Source organism: Coptis chinensis, chromosome 2, assembly GCF_015680905.1.
Source record: "Coptis chinensis isolate HL-2020 chromosome 2, ASM1568090v1, whole genome shotgun sequence".
Taxonomy (NCBI): domain Eukaryota; kingdom Viridiplantae; phylum Streptophyta; class Magnoliopsida; order Ranunculales; family Ranunculaceae; genus Coptis; species Coptis chinensis.
In genome coordinates this window covers 98,430,497-98,437,864 of record NC_141457.1, presented here as the reverse complement: position 1 = coordinate 98,437,864, position 7,368 = coordinate 98,430,497, and the positions used below count along the sequence as shown (strand labels likewise).

The 7,368-nt window shown below is 36.3% G+C and overlaps 1 long non-coding RNA gene across 1 annotated transcript; it reads right to left on the bottom strand.

Annotated features, from left to right (window-relative positions):
- Nucleotides 1–322: 322 nt before the first annotated feature.
- Nucleotides 323–2,795, bottom strand: LOC147519462 (uncharacterized). The gene is made up of 2 exons (XR_015214232.1): nt 2,686–2,795; nt 323–553 (listed from the first exon to the last, which is right to left on the bottom strand). It is a non-coding gene; the product is annotated as an uncharacterized LOC147519462 (long non-coding RNA).
- Nucleotides 2,796–7,368: the final 4,573 nt, after the last annotated feature.

Below are 7,368 nucleotides of genomic sequence, written 5' to 3'. Positions count from 1 at the left end.
GTTTTGTTTATTTATTTCAATGGCAGCTCGTTATCTGAATGATGATATTTGTAATTACTCCAAAATGATCACAATATTAACCATGGAGGTGGTGTGAGAGGCATATTCCCTGCAGTTATTCTAGGCTATCTAGAACAACAACTTCAGGTGATGTGTCACAGCCCGAATTTCTAAACAATTAAAAAAATGAATATTTGAAATATAAATATCTCAAACATCACTTGGTTCAATTGTCTAAAAACCCAGGCTATGACGGGGTGGATACAACATACAACACATGTCAAAACCTAAAACCCACATCATAAACAATCTTAACCACAAATTCAATCTCCAAAAATTCTCTTTATTACTTTATACAAGTCTATCTTCCATCAAAAATCATCAATATAACATTCTAAGAATAACAGGTCCTCAACATCGTATTCTCATATCATACTAAAAATGTAAACTACGTTATTACATCCTTCCAATAAGAATCAGACCTAAAATAAAACTAACGGACTGCTCCAGGCAAGAATCCCAAATCAAACGCCGCGGTTCCACTGCCTTCCACCTATGTTCTCAAGAACACACCCACGTTGCCAAAACAAAGCAAACATGGGAAGAAATGGAATTTTTGGTATGAGTAGACTAACCACATATAAACATTATCATACTTTAATTATCCAAACAATCACTTTATATTATCCCATAACTTAATCATTCACAGCTTGGAAGACAGGTAGTTCCGTCAATTCAACCGGCATAGTGTCTTCCCAAGCAAGACTTCCATTCTATTAACTCGTTATTATAACTAGGTAACGAATTAAAACTTCATCGATATCCACTTTTGGATAAGGGTAGGACCGCGTCCCTGCACAAAATGTTATTAAGTCCTACCCTCCCGCGCAAAGAAAGTTAGAACTTCTATATAACATATGTAGATATTATATTAGGTATTCAAAAGTAAACCCAAATACTTTGCGATAATCAAAGAATACAACTAACCCATGGCAGTTTAATACCTTAGTTCCTCTCTAGGGCAGTCCAAAGAATCTGGTTATTCATGGCACATTCAATGAATACTCGGGTCATTCATGACACATTCAATGAATACCCCTATATAACGTTAACGGGCCATTTATGGCACATTCAATAAATGCCCACCTAACATATGACATCAACAGTCATAAAACTAAATTCCAAAATTTTAGGCGTGGAGAGTTCAAAAACAGTGCGGTAAATTTGTTTACGCATTATTGAACTTTATTATATATATTCTTTTAGAGAACGGAAGACTATCTTGATTCATGTATTTTTTATTTACGCGTTATTAATTAGATTAATATTTAAGTGTCATAACGTTGCATATCATAAAAACTGAAATATCACATAGTAGTTAATACACATACACACGTATATATAACGGTCTTAGCCTAAAGCCAAGCATGCTAATAGCCCTAGACCCATCCTAATAGCCCAAATCATAATCCGAGTTAAAATGTCAAATTGGGTCAACTGGTCAAAGTCAACCCTGGTCAAAGTCAACTCTGGTCAAAGTCAAAGTCAACCTGTCAAGGGTCAACAGTAGTCAACCAGTCTAAACTTATCTAACCCCAAAAGCCCAAAGCCTAAAACCCATAGTCTAAACTTAAAGCCAAAATGAAAATATCCAAAACACTAAGCCCAGCCGGCTCGATTCGCCCAAGCCCAATCTAAACTTTTGTTCATAAATCATAACTTGACCCACTTGGATTTATAAAACCGCCCACAAAATAACTAAAAACCGCCCAACCAAAACTAAAACTTGGCCTAAAGCCCAAATCTGAAACCGCCCAAACCAAACCGATTCGCCCAAGGCCCAACCGAAATTCACTGTTCATCTTCTCCACCAGTTACCACCACCACCGGCCGCCACTCATCACCTCCTCATTCCAATCCAAATGGGTTTCACCCTCATAAAAAACCAAACAACTTTAATGAAAGCAAAATCTTCAAATCATTTGATCTATTCTCCTCATCCAAACTAGATCGTATAAGCCTCCATTAAAGCTTGTTCAAAGCTTCAAGCTTTAATGACTACCCAAACAACCATCAACAACCCATAACCAAACAACAAAAACCTCACAAAAAAAAAAATCAAACAAAACAAAGTTAAACAATACAAAAATTTTGGGCGCCATTCAAGCCTCGCAAAAGCTCCATCTCACGACACCAACAACCATCAACCGTCAAAACACATACCCGACACTTCCCAATAAGAACTAAGTTTACATCAAACTTAATCACGGGATGGGTGTTCGACCCTCCATCAATTCGGGCAGAGAGGCGAAAAACTGTTTGGTTGTTTCATAGCTTCGACTGACCCCCGAGTTTCAATCCGACAACCCCGGCAGTTCAACCACCAATTTCAATCAACCAATAACACCATACTCCGGTTCAAATAACAAAACCCCCACACCACCTCATTATCCCAGATTGATAGTATAAGCGAGAGGGTGATGGTTTGGGGCTCAGCGCCGCCATTGACAAACTTGTTTCAAGTTTCGACGGTTTAACGACGGCGATATCAAGATATTATTACAGTTCAGCAGTTTTATATCAAATTTTATAGTTTTAAGTTTTAACAACACTACATATTTCAACCGAAAAGAAATCGACAGTAACGATGATTTAATAAAATAAATCCATAAAATATCTACTCACCTGCAGCGCTCTCCGATTATCAGCCAGCTACAAGAAAAAACTTCCTTTTCTTCTTTCAGTAAAACTCTCCCTTTTTTTTTTTTCTAAAACTCTCGCTGGGTATTTTTTTTTTGTTTTGCCCAACCCTATTTTGTTTTCTTTCTGTTAAAAACAAAACCTCCGAAATAGGGTAGAAAGTTTATCCCATAAACCCACGTCTCCTATTTTCACTAACACTTATCATATTCTATTTTATCTATTGTCTATTATCTATTATTATTATTAATATTATTATTATTATAGGAAAAGCAAAATAAAAGACGGGGTGTTATATGATGGTTCATTAACTATGGTATTTATTTGTTACTAACGGACACATATTGTGTTGGGCAGACCCAAAAAAAAAACAATTATTACAAGTATGTCATTGGTTCCAAAAAGTAAAAAAAAAAAAAAACAATTATTACAAGTATGTCATTGGTCTCAAAAAGTTGAATTCGAAAACCCCAAGCTTAAACGACCCGGCTAGGTCGTTCGTTGTGCAAACCAAACGGTCTGGTCATACCGTCTGGTATAAGTCCAAAACGATGTGGCCATGTCGTTTGGGATTTAGACTTAGAAAAAAAATACCGGTGTGGTCACATCGTTTGGACTAAGTCCCAAACGACTTGGCCACACCGTTTGAGACTTAGTCCAAACGATGTGCCCACACCGGTCAAGAGGCTAAAAAATAGAATTTTATATTTTTTCAAAGTTCAAATCCCAAACGGTGTGGCCATATTGTTGGGGATTTAGTCCAAACGATGTGGCCATATCGTTGGAGATTTAGTCCAAACGATGTGGCCATATCGTTAGGAATTTTTCTAAGTCTAAATCTCAAATGACATGGCCACATCGTTTTGGACTCGATCGGGCGGTATAACGATGTTTGGTGTACTAACTAATCCACTCCAACGGGTCGTCGTTTAAGCTTGGGGTTTTTCGAATTTTTCATTCAAACCAATCGTAGACACATGCATATTCAGCCCTAGTCACATACATATTCAACCCTTGTGTTTAATGTTAGTGTTAGGATATAGTTTTTATGGTTTAAGATTTAAGATGGTAGAAGAGAAGAGAAGAAAAAGAAGGGCTGAAAAGGTGAAATTTACGTTGGTTTGGGAGATGGCCAACATAAAACAACTTTTTAGAACCAATGACACACTTATAATAATTGTTTTTTTTTTGGACTTTTTGGAACCAATGACACACTTGTAATAATTGTTTTTTTTTGGGTCAGCCAAACACAATATGGTCCTTCAGTAACAGACCCTTAACTATTAGCGGTTTCCTATTTTGTGTTGGGCACAACATTGAGTCTTGGGCAGACCCCACCACCAAAGCCCGCGCAAACATAAACCGGAAATCTATATAACAAATTAGAGAAAGATGGCCCACCAAAAACAATTTCTAACTTTTGGATCTACTTATGACGTGGCGAATCTAAAGGCTAATTGGGTGTGGACAGGATAATAAAGGGCAACAAGAGTAGGGGATTATTACTGAAGTCAACATAGGCTGTCGGATTTTTGGTGGGCAGTTGGGCTTTTTTAGTCGGGCTTCTGCTAGGCGGGCTTTGGTTGGGCTGGGGGTTGTGTCGTACGATACGGGCAAAATCTAGTAACCAGTTAAATAATAGAAATTTAACACGACAAAAGAAGCAAATTTTCAGAAACTTCCTGAACAATCAAAAGAAGCTCATCTTCAGTTTCCTCTTCTTCTCTATAAAACATTTGATCAGTTTTAGTAAAACCAGACTTGATATTTTTTTCTTTTTTGAAGGCAAACTCAGAGTTTGGACAAACCGGTTGGTTCTCAAGTTGGGTTGTCGGATAATAGATTGAGGTGGCGACTTCTCTGAGTTTTCTTAGATACGAATTGGGATCCATATGACTTGTACAAGTTGCTAAAGTAGGATAGATTGATTATTGTTTCTGTAATTGAAGTCACGTTAAAGGAACGAGCTTATCACTGGTCCATATTTTTAATTCTTTGCCAAAAGGTTATTGTAACTTGAGGAGCAGTTTCTTCTCACAAACTTCTGTCTTATACGTTATGGTAGGTGAAGGTGCTTGGAGACCGACTCAGAGGGCGAGAACGGCAATCAGAGGCTTCAATACAACAACATTCTGCAGACAAATCAAGATTTACTCCTAAAGAAACTAAGGTTAAATCATGTGAAGAATCTATGATTGACACTGATCCTCAAGTTTTAAGGAGCTCAGACTCTGTCAACCATCCAATTACTCAGGACTCTGATCTGTTAAGAGGTCATGAACCCTTACGAGAGATAAGAAGGAAGAGGGGGAGTAGAAGTGGCGAAATAGAGAATAATTATAGAATATCGACTTCTTATCTTGGGAAGAAAATAATCCAAACTGAAGCAAAGAAAGCTAAACAAATTCCAACTGAAGTGGACAAAGCTAGGCACGTTGACCCAACTAAAGCATTAGCGAGATTTACGAGAACAGCAAAACCTGTTACTTCGCAGAGGCTCTCTTCTCATAACAGAGTTGCCAAAGATCAGGTTGTGGGGATTAAAGACAGATAAATCAAGAGGATGGTCAAGATAGTAGGGAAAAGATTGGTAAATTTGGACGTTGTAATTTTTTTATTAGTGTTGCATTAGCAATTTTTTTTCTCTGTGTATTGTATTGTGGTTTATGTGAGGATTGAAATACTAAATTTTAATGTGCTTGTGTAAGTATCAAATACCAGTCAATAGTACAAGAACATTGTTGTCAAAATTGTTCAGTAAACTATTTTGTGAAGTGTGCCAAAATTTAGTCTGATGATGCACAACTGGTCCCATTGATGGTTCTGTCCTTCTGGTGGCATGGAACACTCAGTAAGCGGAGGAGTACGTAAAACAGACCTGAAATTATACTATATTGCATGTCTGAGCTAAGGGCTACGGTATCTAATGTGCATATGAGCTTGCAGGTATTGATACCTGCACCAATGATACCGCACATTTTAAGTGCTTTGTTTTAAGTTTCTTTTTCGGGACAAGAGTGCCGCTTCTTTTGTTGCATACACATATGGTAAAGTAGAAGTTCTGTTGCGGTGTTTCACTGAACACTCTCTAAAATGGAAAGGATATGTCCTCCAGTAACAATGGAAAGGATTTGTCCTCCAGTAACGATGTTAGCTGAACCAGTTTGGTCATCTTCCATTCATCTCTCTTCTTTATTTTAACCCTCGATGTGTTCATTAAATGGTTCATCTTTATGTTCTAAAAAACTCGGATATTTCATTTTCCTGTTTCGAAGTTTAGGACTTAGGATATAGTTTAGGAATTAGAGATTAGGAATGAGGGAGAAGAAGAAGAAAAAAGCTAAACAGATTGGCTCCAGATTACTTGTATTTAGTTGGTGCCCAACACAAATGATGATTTTTTTTTATCAATGGCAAATTTGTAATATATTTTATTTTTTGGAGTCTGCCCAACACAATGTTCATTAAATGGTTCATCTTTATGTTCTAAAAAACTCGGATATTCCATTTTCCTGTTTCGAAGTTTAGGACTTAGGATATAGTTTAGGAATTAGAGATTAGGAATGAGGGAGAAGAAGAAGAAAAAAGCTAAACAGATTGGCTCCAGATTACTTGTATTTAGTTGGTGCCCAACACAAATGATGATTTTTTTTTATCAATGGCAAATTTGTAATATATTTTATTTTTTGGAGTGCGCCCAACACAATGTTCATTAAATGGTTCATCTTTATGTTCTAAAAAACTCGGATATTCCATTTTCCTGTTTCGAAGTTTAGGACTTAGGATATAGTTTAGGAATTAGAGATTAGGAATGAGGGAGAAGAAGAAGAAGAAAAAAGCTAAACAAATTGGCTCCAAGTTACTTGTATTTAGTTGGGTGCCCAACACAAATGATGATTTTTTTTATCAATGGCAAATTTGTAATATATTTTATTTTTTGGAGTCTGCCCAACACAAAATGGGAGGTGCCCATACCTTTATTTATTACTAAATTTGTTATTTGTGAAGAAGTTCATTTTGTTTTTTTGCTCTGCATTGCAATGATCAATAGATGGACAAGTAAGATAAAAGAATTGCAGACTACTTCGACGTCATTGTTGGAACAAGCACAAGGGGTTTGATCGCTGCCTTGCATACGGCTCCAAATCAGTACAATCGTTCAATAAAATCTGCCTAGGAAATTATGGGTTTTTATCATGTAGACAATATGCGTAAAATCTTCAAAAGGAATGGAAAAGAAAATAAAATAAATTAAAAAACTACCCAGGCCTCTTTGTAACCTGTACACTTGTACACAGTGGCAGAGCCAGAAATTTTCTCCAAGGGGGGCCTAGCGCAAAGTGATCCGTGATGATAACTCGACAAATTAATAGAAAAACAACCATTGCAAAATACATAATCAACATATTAGTAAATATTGTAGTATATTAATATATGTTGTTGTTTACATTAGTAGGATTTCTTCAAGTTTTAAGTAATGTAATTTTGAGTAGATAAGTAGAATGGTCAATGGAGATTCTTATTATCATGCTTACAAGGAGTTCAAGGAGTTAGATTTTGATAGTCTCCTAGGAATTCTGGCCTAGTGCCTTTCAATTTAAGTGAAAGATGTGATTTATCAAAAAAAATAATAATAAAGATATTAGAAAATAACACATTAATAGAAAA